Below are 15688 nucleotides of genomic sequence, written 5' to 3' on the forward strand. Positions count from 1 at the left end.
CAGAGGCCACCACTGGCCCCACTGCCAGTTCTGCTGTGGCAGACAGATGTTGCTGATGCGGCTCAGCCATTCCCCACCGCCCCCCTTGGGCCAGAACAGCTTCCTCTCTGTCCTGCTTCTTTGCGTCATTAGCTCCCAATTTCTAATCTGGGGTGCAGGCATCTGATGAGCCAAACCCATGACTTATGCCCATCCATGCCATAGCTGACAAATTAAGCATCTGGCTTCTTGGCTTTTATGGCAGAGACAGACTCTGCTTGCCACCCAACCTCATACAGTAGAAAATAAGTATACAACCATCAGAAAGGGGTTCACATGTCCAGCAGCCAGACGTAAAAAGTGTCAGCGTCACTTTCTATCACCTGTTTGCCTCCTGGCCTTTCTGGCTCCTTGATGACTCTGCACAACCAAAGACTTACTATAGCCTTGCCTTTGCTAAACAAAGGGCAGTCTTCTCCAGCCTCACTGTCTAGGATGCAAAACCTGTCAGTTTTGTTCTCTCAAACTTTCCTGTCTTCTGCCTGAAATGTAAACTGTATATTTCTGGGAACCTAAATTTTAGAAGATGAAGGACATGCTTAAACTCTTCTCAGGCTACTGTTTAAGATGACAGGTCATGATTTCTTTTCCAGGTCCCACTTAAAGAAAAACTTTAGGACCACTTCTGTCCCTAAAGTTCAGTTTTTATTTTGAATAGTTTCTAGTACCTCTTGAGATCATAACAGAAGGAGTAATTATAAGAATAAGAGATACCCTGTTGACTCCCAGAGGCTGCATCTTCCTTCCAACTTTTCTTTATACCTGCACTGTCCATGTATGCAGTGCCTAATACTAACATTGGGCACTTGAAATAAGGCAAACCCAAATGTCAGCACTTGAAATGTACTGAAAGTATAAAAGATTTTGAGCACTTAGTATTTACTTAGAATGTAAAATATCTCATAATTTTATATCAATTGTCTATTGAAACAATATTATAGATATATTGAGTTCAATAAAATATATTATTAAATTAATGTCATCTGTTCCCTTTTTCTAATTTCTAAAGCAACTCTTAGAACATTTAAACTTACATAATGCTTACATTACACTGTTTTGCACTCTGAAATGCACCTGTATTTTTAAATTAATTCCAGTATAGTTAACATACAGTGTATTAGTTTCAGGTGTACAATATAGTGATTCAGCAATTCCATATATCAGTGTCATCAAGATGAGTGTGCTCTGAATCCCCTTCACCTGTTTTACCAATCCCACCCCACCCTGCCAACTCCCCTCTGGTAACCATCTGTTTGTTCTCTATAGTTAAAAGACTGGGTTTGGGGAGTTTTTTTAGTTTGTCTCTTCCCCCCCCCCCCTTATTTGTTTTGTTTCTTAAATTCCACACATGAATGAAATCATATGGCATTTGTGTTTCTCTTAACTGACTTATTTCACTTAGCATTATACTCTCTAGGTCTATCCATGTTGTTTGTAAGGGGCAGGATTTCATTCTTTTTTATGGCTGAATAATACTCCATGGGGTGTGTGTGTGTGTGTGTGTGTGTGTGTGTGTGTGTCTTTTGTGTGTGTGTGTCTTTTGGGTGTTGAGTTGTATCAGTTTTTTTATATATTTTGAATACTAACCCTTTATTGGATATGTCATTTACAAATATCTCCTCCCATTCAGTAGTTTGTCTTTTAGTTTTGTTGCTTGTTTCCTGCACTCTGCAGAAACTTTTTATTTTACTGTAATCTCAATAGTTTATTTTTGCTTTTATCTTCTTGCCTCAGGAGACATATCTAGAAAGATGTTATTATGGCCAATGTCAGATAAATTGCTGCCTGTGCTCCCTACTAGGATTTTTATGGTTTCAAGTTTCACATTTAGGTCTTTAATCCATTTTGAGTTTATTGTTGAGTATGGTATAAGAAAGTGGTCCGGTTTCATTCTTTTGCATGTGGCTCTCCAGTTTTCCCAGCACCATCTGTTGATGAGATTGTCTTTCCCCCATTGTATATCCTTTCCTCCTTTGTTGAAGATTAATTGACCATATAGTTGTGGGTTTCTTTCTGGGCTTTCTATTCTGCTCCATCGATCTATGTGTCTATTTTTGTCCCAATACCATACCATTTTGACTACTACAGCTTTTTTTATATGAAATTTGTCAAATTGGTTTCCATACGACACCCAGTGCTTATCCCAACAGGTGTCCTCCTCCATGCCCATCACCTACCCTCCCCTCCCTCCCACCCCCCCCCCATCAGCCCTCAGTTTATTCTCAGTTTTTAAGAGTCTCTTATGGTTTGGCTGTCTCCCTCTCTTTTTTTTTTCCTTCCCCTCCCCCATGGCCTTCTGTTAAGTTTCTGTTTCTGTTTCTGTTTCTGTTAAGGATCCACATAAGAGTGAACACATATGGTATCTGTCTTTCTCTGTATGACTTATTTCACTTAGCATAACACTCTCCAGTTCCATCCATGTTGCTACAAAAGGCCATATTTCATTCTTTATCATTGCCACGTAGTATTCCATTGTGTATATAAACCACAATTTCTTTATCCACCCATCAGTTGATGTACATTGAGGCTCTTTCCATAATTTGGCTATTGTTGAAAGTGCTGCTATAAACATTGGAGTACAAGTGCCTAGAAATCTGGGATTGTGATCACTCCAACTTTGTGTTTCTTTTTCAAGATTGCTTTGGCTATTCAGGGCCTTTTGTGATCCATACAAATTTTAGGATTGTTGGTTCTAGTTCTGTGAAAAATGCTGCTGGTATGCACCTATAATTTTCAGTCAATGAGCATGTAGCCCATTCTATGCCTGCATACTACAAAATGAAAAAAAGCCTTTGAGAGTCAGTTATAACTGAGAATACTCTTACAAAATTCTTTTGCATGAACAAACCCAAAATTTATTCATCACTCATTTAGCACTTTTCTAAATTAAGTAATCAATTAACCAATTATTGAACACTAGTGTGTGTCAAATGCTGTGTTGTTGGTTGGGACTAGAGTTATACACAAATCAGATACAGTCACTGTTTCATGCAAAATGAAGTGATTAAAAGCATGGGCCATGGAGCCTGACCATGTGGGTCTAAATTCTGGTTCCATCCATTACCAGCATGTGCTCTAGGATAAGTTAAGAGTTCTTCACTTTTTTAATCTATAAAACATGAATCCTAGCTGGTAAAAATGTTGTGAGGATTATGTTAGCTTATCCATGAAAGGTACATGGAAGGGTTAGTTACCTACTGCTGCATAACTTAGCAGCTTGAAACAATACACATTTATTATCTCACAGTTTCAGTAAATCAGAGATCCAAGCTTAACTGTGAAATTACAGTACTGCACAAAGTACTGCACGGTTTGATTACTAAGTCATTAGCTGATAAGCAAACCTCACAGAGCAGCTTCATGTCAGCCAAGGCCACACACAACTGTGCACAACACATTTGAACTGACAGATTTTGACATGTTAGAAATACAATATCGGTGCACACTGGGGATCCCTGGTGCCAGAAACAAAGGCGACAGAAGGAAAAAAACTAGTCCTTAGTAGTTTCCTCCTCCTTGATTTTAACTGAAGCACTCTCTCAAGCTTTGACCAACATACAGAGCTTGATTTCCAGGCTAATGGCTTTGGCCAGGGGTCATGGCAGTGTTAACCACCTGCTGGTGCTTATCCAGGATATTTGCGAAGGTTGAGTCTCATCTGAAGGTTCAACTGAAGAAGGATCCACTTGGAAGTTCATGCAGGGGTGTTGGCAGGATTCACATCTTTGGGGGAATGTTGGACTAAGGGCTTCATTTTCTAGAGGTTGTTCCTTGCCTGGGTATTTCAGATGTTGCACTGAGCTTCATTAAAGACAGGAATAGAGAAAGTCTTCTTTTAATGTGGAAATAGGAATCTCTTGCAATCTAGTCATAGAAATCATAGTCCCTCAACTTTGAGGTATTCTATTGTTTAGAAGTAAGTTGCTGAAAGCTAAGAGATTATTTACTGCTATGAATCCCAGGAGGCAGAGATCATTTGGGGACCATCGTAGAAGCTACCTACCACAGTTACCTGGTACAGAGTAAGTGCATGCTAGCTTTTGTTATTTATGGCACTTCTGGTCCAATGAGGGGTTGTTGAACTGTGAAGTGGAAGGGGAAATAGATGGTACCTTGGGAGCAAGTATGATGACTTAAGGCCAGAGAGAGAGGTGGTATATTTGAGGTACTTGGAGAGGACTGGCTTTGCTAGAGCATGAAGATATTGTAGAGGAAAACAGGGATCAGGTGGCTGAAAGGCAATGTAAGCCAGAGAGAGATTTGGGACTTTATCCTGAGGAAATGGAAAGCTATTGAATTTTCTGCAGGGAAGTTACATGACCAGATTTGAAAATATCACTTTGGTTACATTGTGTTAAGGACAGTTTGGAGAGAAGCAAGAGTAGACACAGGAAAGCCATTTTGGGGGATTTCATAATGGTTCAAGTGAGAGGTGATGATAGCCAGGGCCATAATGGCAGCAGTGGGAAATATATTACAGATATGTAATAACAGGACATGGTGAATTATAAGATGTGGATACAGGGGTGCAGGGTGGTGAGGAAGAGGCAAATGATGATCCCAAGTTCACCCTTTATAGAACTAGATGAGTGATGGCTTGTATACTACCAAAGGCAATATTGTAGAAAGAACATATTTTGAGGGAAAAGATGACTTTAATCCTGGAAATAATGAATTTTAAGGAGACTGTGAGATATCTAAGGATGTCTGAGATCATCTGCCAAATGCAGCTTTGAGGACTGAAGAGAGTCGAGGACAGCTCTGAAGCACTTTGATCTTCAAAAGTTGCACAGAAGATCTTCTTCAAGAAAAGGAAAATGAGAATAAAAGACCAGAGAAATTGGAGAAAAGTCAAAACCAATAGGAAGAAAAAAATTTTAGTGGAAGTGATTGGTCAACTGTGTGGAATAATTCAGAAAGGTCAGGCTCTGACAAATGTCCAAAAAACTAGTTACTCGGGGTTATTTATGACCTTGGCACTAGCACTTTGGTAGAAGGGCAAACAGGGAAACTTAGTTGGATTGATTTGGGGAGAAAATGGGAAGCAACATGATAGAGGCTACAGATATAAATACACACAATACATCTGAGAAGGTTGCCTATAAAGAAGTGAAGAGAAATATGGCATTATCTGGAGAAAATATGGACAAAATTGAAAGCTTTGTTTTGTTGCACTTGTTTTAAATAGAAGAGTTTGTGTACCATTAAATATAGGTAGAAATTGGCCAGCAGAAATTGGGGTGGGGGGTACAGGAGAGTAGAAAGAATTGATACAGCAAGGTTCCTGAACAGATGGCTATGTCTGTAACCCAAAGCACCAGCAGAGGGGTTTAGAAGGAGGGGCTGTTCCATTTTAACAAGGCAAAGAAAGAAAGGTTGTGTACTTTGTCCTGGTGGATTTGGTATTGGAACACTGAATGTGTTCTGATAGAATGGCTTCTATTGCCTTTTTAACAAACCCTTTCCTTCAGATGTTGAGTAGCCCAAGCATTCTAAATCCTCGCTACTCCAAGTGTGGCCCTGGGACCAGCAATATCAGCATTACCTGTGAGCTTGTTAGAAAAACAGAATCGGGGCACCAGGGTGGCTCAGTGGGTTGAGTGTCCGACTTCAGCTTAGGTCATGATCTCACAGTCAGTGAGTTCCAGCCCGGCATCGGGCTCTGTGCTGACAGCTCAGAGCCTGGAGCCTGCTTCAGATTCTGTGTCTCCCTCTGTCTCTGCTCCTCCCCTGCTTGCACTCTATCTCTCTCTGTCTCTCAAAAATAAACGTTAAAAAGAAAAGAAAAACAGAATCTCGGGCCCCACCCCAGGCCTACCTTATCAAAACTGATTTTTAACAAGGTTCCCAGGTCATTCCTTCTTACTTCTTGAAGTATCATCATATAAGTATCATATAAGTATCATCATAAATACTGATATAAGCTGATTTTTATCATTCTACTAAGGTGACAGTTGAATGCCCTGGCCCTTGACTGCATCAAGGAGGTGGAAACAGGAAGGATCACATGGAAGTGGTCCTCTATTAGTTTTATGTAAACCATAGAATAAAGAACTTCTTTGATTTATTTCTGACACATTCGAAGCTGAAGATCTATGGGTGAAAACAAAGAATTAAAAAAAAAAATCAGAATAGTTTCCCATTCTAAAAAAGCTGAATGGAATTTAAGTAGAAGTGATAACTAAGATTCTAACCAGTGAGCTGAGAGGTGACAGGAGGACTAAGCCCAGTACCTACGGAAATCATAGAATCATAGAGTTGGAAAGATACCAGACGTGATCTAGTGCAAGGGCCAGCCAGAGCGATAGTCCCTCCTACCTCACCCAATCCTATAGCTTCTTTTATTTCCCCGCTTCCCCTCATAAGGAACTGGCTCCTTTTCATCATTAGGATCCTTTTTCATCATTAGAACCCAGTTGTTACCGGAATTTTCCTTTCTTATTTTTAATATTTCCCTGGACTTCCACCCATGGGGCCCAAATTTGGCCTTGTTAGGTTGCAAGAATTTTTACTGAATCCCTTGTTGCACAACAACCCCCAAAACACTTGACACAGGAGTTTCATCTATCCTAAGTCCTCTCTCGATACTTTGCTTCAGACAGGCCCAATATGCACATCTTCTGAAGTTCTCTTCATTCCAGACATTTCCTTCAGGATGCAAAATAATGTCCCAGTGTGCCAAGGGGCAAAGCAATGCCTAACACATCACCTGAGTAATGAAGACTAATTTAGAACATTAATTTTCCCTGATCCATTTCTCCATTATTGCAGCCTAATATCACATTAATGCTTCACAGCCATTTCACACTCTTGGTGTCTATTAAAAGTTTGTGGTCAATTGTAATCCTCTGATTTTTTTTTTCACAGGATGTGCTGCCAAAGTGGACATCTTTCCACCTGCCTGTATGCCAGAGTGTGTGTTCATCGCAGACCTCCCTGTGCATCACTGCAGAGTCAGGGACTGGTCGCAAACCTCACTCTGTTCAACTATACCATGACCGTAACGATGTCGATATCACATGTGAGGTATCAAAGAACACACCTTGTCCTCCTAAACATGTGCTCCTCTTCTAAAGAACAACCTATTTATAAACTCGGGCTTTGGGGAGGACCTGAGGTGACCAGGCTATTTACCGTTCTAGAAGCTGATTTGTGATTCACAGCCTTCCCTTCTTCTTACCAAGGATGCCTTCCCCGACCCTGCTTCCAATAATTAAATACCCAGCTAATTAATTTCCTTTCCTCACACCCAGGGTGACTGACTCTTGACTCTTTTTTTTTTTTAAACTACTGAGCAGGTCAAGAAACCCAACCCCTCCCCAGCAACCAGAGCCCCGCCTCTGCCCCAGGAGGCTGAGAGTTGAAGGCCAGGGGCGGGTGCGGCTGGGGGGCGTCCCCTCCTACTCCAGGCCAGTCGGGCTGAGGAGCTCAAGCTCTGAGGAGCTCAAGCTCTGACGCCTCATTTGGTTGGACGGCCAAGGGTCACTCTAAAAATTGCTGCTCCTGGGACTTTGTCAGGTGGCTGCTGGTGGCTCCCCACCGCATTTTCCTTCTCCCTCCCTCCCTCCCTCTCTCTCTCTCTCCACAGATTGCTTCCCAAGAGGAGCCTGCTGCTGAAAACTCACCATCACACGTCTGGACGCCACTTCGCACAGGAGGGTAAGGAGCTGGGGCCACGCTCTACAATTCCTGTCTTCTAGATTCGAGGGTGCGTATGGGTGTGTGGGTGCGAGAGGGTGGCCGTGACCGTGTGCTCCCGGCTCCGGAGCAATTCACTGACTGCCATCTACAGCGGGCAGTACCGTTCTGTGCCTGTGCCCGATGGGAAATTGGGAGCCAGAAAACATTTTCTTGAAATGTAAGGAATGCCATAGATTAGGAGAATGCCTAGGGATAGAAATGCATGAGAGGGATGCCTTTAAATAGTAAAACTGCTAGTCGTTTCTATTAATAATTTTAAGTCTCTAAAGCCTAATGTATTTTTTTTCTTCCTCTCTATTTTATAAAGAAAGGAGGGACAAAGTAACATTCTTAGGTTTGGTTCACAAGGTTTAGAATTCCCTCTTCATTTTGATCAGGAACCATGTAAACATTTAGTACCTGATCCATTTAGATGAAATACAGTCCGTTTCAACTCAGTTGGTAGCACAAAAGTCAGATAAACTCTTTGAATTCCCAGAAATATTCCTACTGGCAAGATAGAAACTCCCCCTATGAAAAGAAAGTATTGTTGACTGAACCATAAGACAAATTTTTGTTCCCGATGTACACATATGGCTATGCTGATCATACGTTTTAGGTTAGAAATGAAACGGTAAAGTGGAAAACCCCCCCTCAAGTCCAACTTAACTTAAAATGGCAAGCAGCAGAGGCTGGAGTGTTTCTATTCCAGGAGTCAGTCCTGATGAGCTCGGACAGATGCAGCCACAGGAATGTGACAGGACAGGGAGAAGGCGCAGCTGATTCGCCCCTTTGGCAAGGACACATTCTGGGATCCCAGCTCATTCTGGCGTGAGAGTGACAGTGACACTTTAGCACACATGGCTTTTCAGCTTGCCCCATGTGGAGTCTCTCCCAGGAGGCAAGGGTGGAGGGCAGCAGAAAAGAGAATGTTCTTAAATATAAAGTGACAATTCTTTTCTATAGTCAGCTCTAGAAGATTTTCATTTGAGAGCTGTATCAGGCCGGGACACAGTGTAATTCTTTCACAGTGACTTGCCCACTCCTTGAAGACAGTAGAATTTTGTGACTATTTCTTGTCTGACCATTCTCAGCCCAATGGTTCTGGGTCTATTTTGGGTTACGGGCCCTTTTCAGAAGATTTCATGAAATCTCTAAGCCCACTCTACAGAAAAACACAAACACACAGGCGTAACATGTTTCATAATATTCCAGAAATTTTCATGGAATTCACGGACTCACTTGAAACCTTAGCCAGAGCAAGGTTTCCAGATAAAATACAGGATACCCAAACTACATTTGAATTTCAGATAAACCACCCAGTTTTTTGTATAAGTATGTCCCAAATATTTCAGGGGATATACTTATTCTAAAATATGATTCAAGGTTTATCTGAAATTCAAATTTAACTGGACATCTCGTATTTTTATTTGCTAAATCTGTAAATCTCCTGTCCCAGTTGGTTTATCTGTATCTGATAAAATTGACTGTAGGGTTCTGAAAAACCATATTGAGGGGAGAAAAGATATGGGACCAGACTTTGACAATTCTGGCAGCCAAAGCCAGCTGTTTCACCTTAACTCTCTGTAAACTTTTAGAACTGAGAGGTACACATGTCCTCATTTGACGGATGATTGAAGTGAATTCCTACTCGGTTGAGGTTTTGCCATACTTCCATTAGATGGTTAGAGCAAAAAGATCACCAAAACTCAATTTCCAGTTCTGTGACAACCAAAGAGACATTAATCCGAATAATTACATTTCCAACCAGTCCCACAACCCGTATACATACAAAAGTCTAAGAAGAGATTTCAACAAAACCAAAACCAAACATTTTAGTACTAGTTCCTTGCATCCTGTGTGCGGTCTTAGTGAGTGGAATTACAATCAACTCTGCGTATGGTTTCTGTATCCTTTACACATAAAAGCCAGGCGCAATTCTCTAGCTAAGTTAAACCATATGGAATTAATACTTGTTTTTAAACAAAAATTGATAATTTCATATTCATCCCAACATATAATAAAAGGAAGTGCTTTATTCTCTGATCAACACATTCCTGTAGGATCTCCTTGAGCCTATTTCTGTTTTTGGCTTACCCAACCGATTAGAGTTTTATATCTTTACTACCCGTAACAGGATTAAGAAATCCACAGGCTCTGTTCCTCCTCAAATTTATTTTACATTCAAAAAGGCATTTCCTTTATTTTAGTGTTTGGAGTTTTTATAACTCCATTTCGTGTTCTCTGTATCCAAATTTTTATCTTAGAACCTTGGTTCTGCCTCACTTAGTCTGTGTCTTCCCATGCTGGAAAGAGCTAACTTTTTAACCTGCTACAGAGTTTAGCCTACCCTGGGTCTAAGAGAGGTGATTATAGGGGTCAGGACTCAATCTGGGTTTGAATCTGTGCTCCACTGCACACTACATACTTGTGTGACCTTGATACGTTTTTAAACTCTCTCTGAACCTTAATTTCTTCATTGGTAAAATGAACATAATATACCCTATCTTTTAGGATTTCAGTGGTGCTTAAATTTAAAAAAAAAAGTCACATCAAGTACTTAACTCAGGGCTCAACACACAGTAAGGTCTCAATTAATAAATGCTAGCTACATAATTATTTTGAACAGACATGGAGGTAACAGTTTACATTTAATACATAGTATAGATTCATGCTTGGTGGTTTATAGTTAGGAATTAATTATGAATGTACTTAAATTTGGCAAATACGAAAGATGATGAAAACTGTGATGGCTCACATGACTGTTGCCATGTGTTCATCAGATGTTGAATACATGACACCATCGTAATAGAAATGACACGAGAGCCAAGATCTGCGGTGGACAATGGGAGGAAGGTGTGGAATTGCATCCCTAGTACCCTTCTACCTAGTTTCTAATGGGCAGCCCTTCCAGGGGACCCAAGAGGCTGCTCCGGGTAATATTGGACAGAGCAGAGACAGAAGGAGGGAGGCTATGGTGTCCATCACCAGAAAAAGAGAATTGTCTGGAGTTTCTGCACAGAATGAAGGGATAGTTTGGAAGTATAGCGAGCTTTCTATAACCCTCTGCACGCTGTGCAGTCTTTCACCCAAAAAGAGAAGGGAAAGGAAAGGATTTGCAGTGCCTTCCGTTATACTTAGCTCTTCATCCCATTACACAATCTCTTCTGCTGTAACTAACTGGACCAGTTCCTCTTTCCAGTGAGTCCTACTATGGTAGGGGCTGTGTGAAAACTGCAAGTCCTAACTGTCTCAGGGAGCATGTGTGGTTCTTCCTTTCTTTGATCCTGGAGTGGTGGTGGGGAGGCCCACAGCTTCCTAGAGCCCCCCTGGGTAGGGAGGGAGAATCAAGCCTGTTGTGCTTTAAGAACAACAGAGAAACAGTCTTGAAACTCTCCCAGCCTAGGACACCTCAGCAAGGCTGTGCTTCTCACCATCTAGACCATGACCCCAGTCAAAGCCTTCCTAACCTCCCTCTATGGTAACTGTGGTCACTGCCCTGCCAAGAAGCCTGGACAATGTCTCAGCAGCTTGACCACAAGACACTCACTCAGTTAAAAAAAGAGAAAAAAGCTTTAAAAAAAATAACAGTAATTAAAACCCTCATCCAACTGTGAGTTAATATATAATTGAATCAATGAAAGCGGAATGCTTTCAAAATTTATTGCTTAATTTCTAGGTTATACTCTAGATTACATATGAACATATGTATGCAACTCATTTGTAAAACATCTGTTCCTCACAACCACGTTGTGGGGCTGTCACTGTGACCATCATCAGCCATCACTTACAGTATGACCCAGGGCACACAGTGAACATTTGTATAATTGTAGAAGAAACAGTAAAGTGTTCCTGTACAAATTGTTTCTGAATATATGTTTGCATATGACCTGAGTGACTGAGCATTTGCATTTGCAGTGACTGAGTAATATATTTTGTAAATATTCAGTTCTTTCTGATCATTCGTTGTACAATCAGCTTGGAAGCCCAGCGCCATGACGGAATGAGTAAATAGCAGTGGATTAAATTGTTCCACTTTACCTTCACACATGTGCTCCTTAGGCTGCCCTTTTACAACTCCCTTCCTTTCAAGCTGTCCTTGCTCTTCATTTAAATGTGACTGTGAAAGAATGATGGTCGGTCACGTGGCACGGTGAGTGTATGTGTGTGTGTGCACACATACACCCACTGTAACATCCCTGTGCCTGTACTCCCCAGCAAGGCCCCAGGGTGAGGGATCTGTAGAGTTTGTTGGAGGCTTGTCTGTCTGCCTGATGAGAACGGAGCCTCTTGGGTTTTGATCTGCCATAATGAGAAAGCTAGTCTTCTCTGCAGTAGGGCCCTGAGTAGCTGCCTTTACCACTCTTACTGACCTGTAATCCTCCTCGAATTGAGAAAAGCAGTGGCCAGAGCCCCATGCAGGGCCAATAGGAATTAGAGGAGCAGGCCCAGTGGAAAAGCATCTGTCGGGATACAGGAGCCCGTGAACATCTCTGCAGCCTAGAGGACATCATCAGAACTTTGCCCAGCTTCAGAGCAGTGACTGACCCTCAGAGTCCTGTGAGGAGTCTTTAGGGTCCTTATTGGAGGAACATAGCCCACACTAAGAACACCTGGCCAGGTGTATACACAGCCTCACCTCCAAGGTGCACACCTAGAAAAAGGATGTAGTGGCAGCTCTAGTACAGAATGATTGAATATGTGAGCATGTCCGGGAAAATATGGCCACTAGGAAGTTGAAGGCAAGCTCTGGTTTCAGTAGTCTTTTATAGTCTCCTGACGACTTCTCTCCCTCTAACTCGCCTAGAGAGAGCTTAAGAAGCCAGTTACCTGGATTTTGAGGGCTCTAAAAGACCTCTCTTATTTTAAAAATGTACATATTAAAATGTTACCTAGAATATTAATTAAGTGATGCCTGGGTGGCTCAGCCAGTCAGGCGTGCGACTTCGGCTCAGGTCATGATCTCGCGGTTCGTGAGTTTGAGCCCTGTGTCAGACTCTGTGCTGATGGCTCAGAGCCTGGAACCTACTTCGGATTCCGTGTCTCCCTCTCTCTCTGCCCGTCCCCTGCTTGCGCTCTCTCTCTCTCTTTCAAAAATAAATAAACATTTTAAAAATGTCAACAAAGAGCATGTCTTAAAAATAAATAAAATAAAATAAAATAAAATAAAATAAAATAAAATAAAATAAAATTTTAATTAATAGGGGCACCTGGCTGCCTCAGTCGGTAGAGCACGCAACTCTTGATCTTGGGGTTGTGGCTTTGAGCCCATGTTGGGTATAGAGATTACTTAAAAATAAAATGTTTTTAAAATATTAATTATACTAAATTAATTTAACTGATTAATATTTAATTTAAAATATCATTTAAATAATAAAATTATATATACATAATAAACAGCTGACCCTTGAGCAACATGGGGGCTAGAGGAGCCAAACCCCTGCACACTCAAAAATCTGTGTATAGCTTTTGACTCCCCCAAAACTTAACTACTGATCACAAGGACCATAAGACATCACGTTTTGCTGCCATAAAAAATTTCCTGGAAAGACAGACTGTTTATGCAGAGGTGATTAGGGTCACGCAGCGTGTTAAGAGAATATTTGCAACTCTTGAGCTCACTGCAGTAGCAACAGGAGGGTGCTGCAAAATTATTACAATTAATTTTATGCAGTTATGACTTAATTCTGCATCTTTATGTTTGTTTACGTTTCTCTCAACTACAAATGGTGCCACACATGGTCTGTGTTTGTATGTGTACGTTTTCATAAATTTTAAATTGTTTATAATAGGTTTGTGTGTATCTTATGGTAGCAGATGATAAAATAGACTAGTATCTACATACATTTTATGCATTCATGACGTACCAAACTTTTTAATTTTTTCACTATTTCTAGATTATATGGTTTGTCTGCAAGTGTTTTCAATTATTGCAAATCTCCAAAAAAACCTCCAATGTATTTATTGAAAAAACCTGTGTGGAAGTTCAGTCCAAGAGCCAACTGTACATATACATGTACATATATGAAAGATAGATATGTATATATCTATATCTATATCTATATATAAAGGAAATTAAAAGTGGCAACAGGAGATAAGAGACGGAGGCCTGGAAGAACTTTTACTGATTTCACTAGGGCCTCAGGTCATCTTCTTCTCCCTTCCTGGAGATTTCTTAATCCTTCTTGATCACATACTAATTTATTGAGTTCAGGCCCTTCCCAGAATCCAACAACCTTTATGTTTTGGCCTAATATGCCTGCCCACCTATCCCTCATGACAGCCATCTGAGTCTGCATGTACCATGCTGAGTCATGCCTCCCTGCTTCAGCATGAGGCATTTCCTCTACTACTAAGTGATCTTATCTGCGCCCACCCCCCCACCCACTCCTCTTAAAAACCCTTTGTCTTGTACCAGGACCAGCAAAACCTATTATCTGCAAACCCTCCCATCCCAACACCACTTCACCAAAATAAGCCTTGTATTTGAATCCTTAGGCCCAGTCTTACAGGTTCAATCTGTTTCATGTAATTTTGTGTTGCTACATAACCGATAACCAAATGTCCCAAGCCTTCTAAATTTCTAGGGTTACCTTTATCATTCATATCAAAATAAAAATAATCTGCTCCTCATACTGCATAATTGCACAAATTCCATTTCTCTCCCTAGGATTTTCAAAAATTCTTAGAAATGTTCATAGTTTCTAGAAACACCCCCCTGCTTCCAGGTTGCTGTTTGCCATTTCTCATTCTGGGTCCCTGTGTATGCTTGTCCCCTGCTCCTCATGATTGCTTTTCCATAATGTGGCATCTTTCTCTGATTCGCTTCACTTCAAGGCTTAAACAAGTTACTTTCCTATTCCCAAAGACCCACAACACAATGTTGTTGATTTTTATGAAAATGATTGAAATTTTTTGAATGCTCACTTTTTGCTAGATACTCGGCTGAGTGCTGTATAGGCATTAATTTCTCATTACGTTTTCATTTGCAACCTTGCAGGCAGGCACTATTATTATCTTCACTTTAAAGACAAGTCAGTGGAGAGTCTAAGAGGTTAGGTAATCTATGGTGAGTCTTACTTTGGATTAGTAGCAGAGCTGTATTTATATCACATTTCATTATCATTTAGTTTGAAATATTATCTAATTTCTCTTGTGACTTCTTTGACACATGGATTATTTAGAAGTATACTGTTTAATTTCCAAATAATGGTGGTTTTTCTAGATTATTGTTACTAATTTCTAAATTTAATTCCAGTATGATCAGAGAATGTACTCCGTATGGCTTCAGTGCCTTTAAGTTTACTGAGACATGTTTTGGGGTTCAGCATAGGGTCTGATCTGTCTTGGTAAGAGTACCATGTGCACCTGAGGAGAATTTGTATTCTGCAGTTGTTGGGTGTAATGTCATAGAAATACCAGTTAAGTCAAGGTGATTAATAATGTTGTTCAGGTAATCTATACCTTTACTTATTTCTTTGCCTAGTAGTTCTGTTAGTGTCTGGGAGTTATTAATATTTTCAAGTATAATTGAGGAATTGCCCATTTCTCCTTTTAATTCTGTCACGTGTTTTGCTTCACGTAACTTTGAAAGTCTGTTATTGGGGCGCCTGGGTGGCTCAGTCGGTTAAGCCTCCGACTTTGGCTTAGGTCATGATCTCACGGTCCGTGAGTTCGAGCCCCGCGTCGGGCTCTGTGCTGACAGCTCAGAGCCTGGAGCCCGTTTCAGATTCTGTGTCTCCCTCTCTCTCTCTCTGACCCTCCCCCGTTCATGCTGTCTCTCTCTGTCTCAAAAATAAATAAACGTTAAAAAAATTTTTTTTAATAAATAAATAAAACGAAAGTCTGTTATTTGCACATATATGTTTATATTTGTTATATTCTCATGATGATTTGACCTTCTTATCATTATGAAATTCCCTCTTTACCAATGGTAATTGTTTTTTTATTGAAATGTATTTCACCTGAT

General features: G+C 40.7%; 1 protein-coding gene and 1 long non-coding RNA gene across 9 annotated transcripts in view; one reads left to right on the forward strand and one right to left on the reverse strand.

Moving 5' to 3' along the window:
- The window catches only part of LOC113598821 (uncharacterized), a 30479-nt gene extending 21863 nt beyond the window's left edge, over positions 1–8616 (reverse strand). Inside the window, exons 1-2 of one of the 2 annotated variants that reach the window (XR_008298556.1) lie at positions 8140–8616; positions 7665–7889 (exon numbers count right to left, since the gene is read on the reverse strand). This is a non-coding gene — a long non-coding RNA (uncharacterized LOC113598821). Of the gene's footprint in view, positions 1–7664 lie in introns of both variants that reach the window. The other variant, XR_003419564.2, reaches the window with a different exon arrangement.
- The window catches only part of KLHL31 (kelch like family member 31), a 123675-nt gene continuing 115485 nt past the window's right edge, over positions 7499–15688 (forward strand). For 5 of the 7 annotated variants that reach the window (XR_003419554.2, XR_003419553.2, XR_003419555.2 and 2 more), the window contains exon 1: positions 7499–7747. The gene's annotated coding sequence lies outside the window, so the exon portion shown is untranslated. The remainder of the gene's footprint in view (positions 7748–15688) is intronic. The other 2 variants (XM_027057560.2, XM_053222684.1) reach the window with 2 other exon arrangements.

The sequence above is a fragment of the Acinonyx jubatus genome, chromosome B2 (assembly GCF_027475565.1).
Source record: "Acinonyx jubatus isolate Ajub_Pintada_27869175 chromosome B2, VMU_Ajub_asm_v1.0, whole genome shotgun sequence".
NCBI lineage: Eukaryota > Metazoa > Chordata > Mammalia > Carnivora > Felidae > Acinonyx > Acinonyx jubatus.